Here is a 4,000-nt window from a genome sequence, read left to right as displayed (position 1 = left end):
TTTCAATGTGGTTCACTGCAACATTATGTCAACAACAATAAGATACAAATCCTACGGTAGTCGAGTAATTAGCGTTTTGCATTTTTATCCATCCACAAAACGAAAATGAAATGCCACAGTATCATACCTTATTGAATCAAGCTTGATAAAGAAGTTTCCCAAATTGTAATGGCGGTACCAAACACATGCTTTTTTTCAAGGTCATCTCTTCCCAATGATGCATAGGTCACTTGAGATTGTTACCGCCTTTCTCTTTCCTCAAACGGTTCATGTCAGGATTTTACCTCCCATGTTCAAGGATCTTTTGCAGCCAGGATTACCAATAACATGATCCGGGGTCAACTTTCAGCTGCTATGGCTGTTTTCTGGTCATTTTGTTTCTTCCTTTCAATCTGCTTCCTTGACTTGTTCAAAGTTTGGTCAGCCTTGGAGACGATTTTAGAAACTGTGAATCCGGCCTCTTCAAAAAGCTGTGCTCTATGAGGAAGTAAAGCGTTGCGAAGGACAACGTCGACACCATCATAGGTCCAAACCCCTAAAACTGCCTCTCCTTTAAGTCCAATAGCAAACCAACCAATACCAGCAGCAGCAATGTCCACTGAACTACAATCCCAGCTATTACCAGAAACATGGAATTCTTTTCTCACCCAATTTCCAAGCTCTCCTACCCTATGCTCCCCAATTGGTGGCTAAATCAAACAGCAGACCAAAAGTGTCAACGGTAACATTATACACAACCAAAATGGTGTAAAGGGAAAATTATATGAAACATGCCATGCTTCCGAAGGCTATATCAATTCCAGGAAGAATATTTATATTGCAAAATGAAAATCTGAATAGGGCAGAATGACATAAAAGCATTTTCCAGTGCATCACTAATCAATTATATGAAGCGAAAGATATTACTCAATTGAGATCACATACCTGTAACTGATGACCAATATGCTCTTCTAGTATTCTCTGTGCATTTTCAGTTTTCCCCATGTGTAATGGTAGATAAGGGGATGCCCAAACTGTAACATATAGAGATTCTACAGATGACTCTTCAACGTCCAGTCTCATTAGTCCAGCAATATGAACTGTATTACCAGCCTGTCATATTTGAATCTATTAGCATTAGCCCAGTCATAAAGCATTATACTATAGAAGGAATGAAAAAGTGAAACACAGATTTCTGCAGCGGCTTGCCCCCATCCCCATCTTCCCATTAACCAGAGAATATTTGAAACAAAAAATCAGCCCGAAAAAACAAATAAAGAATCTAATTTGACCAAAATAAGCGGAAAAAAAACATATTTACATAACATAGCAACAGTCAATCCTAGCTAAAAATTAGGTAGTTAGCATATTTAACAGGAGAAATTATATGGAACGTAGACTAATGCTACTTATTTTGAGACTTCACCTTGATTCTATATGTCCTTGGTTTCAACTCCTTACTAACATAGACAAGTTTCAGCTCCTCCCTAGTCAACCTAGTTGTCATCTGATGTGGCTGCAATAACCCTGGAGTATCAAATAACTTTGCCTGTCCTGGCAGCACTCCTTCCACTCTTACTATGCCCAATGTTGTTCCAGGAACCGGTGCCTCTGTTAAGAAACCAATCTTCCCACCAACACACTTCCCAATGGCATTGATCAATGTACTCTTTCCAGCATTCTGCGCTCCCACTGCCCACACAGTACCTCTAGGCCCTGCCATCTCCACAATATCATCCACCAAGTTCTTCACTCCCCAATCCTTCACAGGACTCACAAAATGCAATTTTGCAATCTTGCTAGCTCCACCCTCCCTCGCTTTCTGCCGTGCCCAATATTCAAATCGCATAGGTGACAATGAGCTAGGTAAAAGATCAATCTTAGTAACCACAAGCACAACCCTAGGAACATTTCCAGACATCCCCAGCTTCCAAGATGAGTAATTATCTTCAGTTACATCAGATACAAGTTTTGCTACTTTTCTAGGAAATGATCCATCAAAATCTGACGCGTCAACCACCATTAACACAACTGATCGAGCTCCAGACACCGATCTCAATCTTCTCCCAACCGTATGGTCAAAATCAAATTCTGGCAATAAGTTCTCCATTGTTGGATCCTTCACCTTGCCATAGTAGCGCAATGAGTGGCATCTAGCACAAACCACAGGCTTTTCAGGTGTTTCTGTATCTAGGTTTTCTTCTACAAGCTCAGGGCTTTCACATTTTTCCTTTAAAATCAGGCCTTTCTTGAGAAAGACTGTGAATTCGGGTTCTGTTGAAACAGGTACCCAGTGACGGGAACTTGTTTTGAGCATTGGATCCTTGGTCTTTGTTGGGGGCTTGATGAAGAACCCAACATTTTTAGGGTCTGAGTCCTGCATGTGAACCCCACATCCCGGGCAAACAACATTGTGGGGAGTGGCATCATCATAGTTTCCATCACGGTTCAGGGTCAAAGGCTTAGAAGAAGATGGCTCTGGCTTCTGCCGATGTTGTTGAAGCTTTTTTGGTGCTGATGATGAGGCTGTAGATTGGGAGGAGAAATGATTGGTGAAGAAGAGGATGTGTGAAAACTTGCTGGAAATTTGGGATGTACCCTCGGGTATTAGTGGATTTGCTAATGTAGTTGAAGTAAAGGGTGGTTTAGTAAAGAAAAGGGCAAGAGAATAAATGGATTTCAACTTTGATGGAGAAAGACTTCTGGCTCTAATGATCATTTCTTGATGCTTGCAACTGCTCTAAGTTTCTTACTATCTTCGATGGTACTGATCAATGACCAATGTGCATTGCATGTGAAACCTTAAAACAAAAGGCAAATTTTGCTTATGGCCTAAACAATAAAAGAACAACATAACAATTTAAACAAAATCAGTAATTCATAAATTTCTTTCAAGCATACTAGTTTCCTCTCCATAGGGCGTGTCAATCCTTAAAGAACAACACAATCTAACACATATAACACTCGATCACACCAGACACCAGCAAGACAAGATCAATTGGTTTCCGTTAACAATTAACCAATGCAAGAGACATAACGAAAGGTAGGATTAAAGGCATTTAGTTACAAAAGCAAATCATTAAAACAAAATTTTCAAGCCTACTTCTCAGCCACAATTGTACTCATCTCCTTATCAGCCAGACGGCAAAGAACAATAAAAACCTAGAAATATAGAGCAAAGAAGTCGGAATCTCACCTTATCTTCGAAATTTGAATTAGTGAATATGGTAAGTGAACTGAGAGGCAGCAGTTCCTTGTAATTATTGGATTTCTAAGAAAATAAACAGGCAAAAGCAAGTTAGAATTCAAAATACAAAAAAAAAAATTGTAAAAGAAAAGTGACTAGTAGATCAAAACACAAGAATAACAGCAACAACAACAGGAGGAGGAATTAAACAATTATTAAGAGGATTTTTTTAATAACGAATGTTTTGCTTTTGGCAGCGAAAAAAAAGAAACAAATTACAAAAGGAATTCTCACCGCTTTATGAATTGAGCGACCGAAAGTGGAGGGAAAGATTAAATAAACAGATGACCGATGAATAAACCAAAGAAAAGGGAGAGAAGTGTAAAGCGAGGGAAGTGGCGGCTCACCCTGGTATTCCAAACATCGTTCTAATATAGTGGCAGTTTTGTAAATTTCAAAAAACCCTTTTGCATAGGTACGTCCGTGTACCTTTCATTTAGGGGTGCACAAAAAATCCGAATATCCGATTTTGTGAAAAAAATATCCGAAACCGGATTTGAGAAAAACCGGTTTTTTTTAACCGGATCGGATTTTTAACCGGTTTGGAGAAAAAAACCTAGACCGGTTTTTTTACCGGATAAAAAACCGGTTTGAAAAAAACCGGTTAAAAACATGTTTTTATCCGGAAAAAAAAACCGGTCTGGGTTTAAAAAACTAGCCGTTGGGGGGGATTTTGTGACCGTTTTTGACCGTTTTTTTCTTTAAAAAATTACCATTTTACCACCCTAAACATGTATAAATAGGTTGGGGATGTATTTGGTTGATTACAAATTT

The 4,000-nt window shown here is 39.0% G+C and overlaps 1 pseudogene; it reads right to left on the bottom strand.

The window, feature by feature from the left end:
* Nucleotides 1-320: 320 nt before the first annotated feature.
* Nucleotides 321-3,553, bottom strand: LOC120141240 (annotated as a pseudogene).
* Between the last annotated feature and the right edge of the window lie 447 nt (nt 3,554-4,000).

The sequence above is a fragment of the Hibiscus syriacus genome, unplaced genomic scaffold (assembly GCF_006381635.1).
Source record: "Hibiscus syriacus cultivar Baekdansim isolate YM2019G1 unplaced genomic scaffold, ASM638163v2 tig00110794_pilon, whole genome shotgun sequence".
NCBI classification, from domain to species: Eukaryota; Viridiplantae; Streptophyta; class Magnoliopsida; order Malvales; family Malvaceae; genus Hibiscus; species Hibiscus syriacus.
The sequence above is the reverse complement of the archived record's forward strand: the minus strand, read 5'-3'. Positions and strand labels throughout refer to the sequence as shown.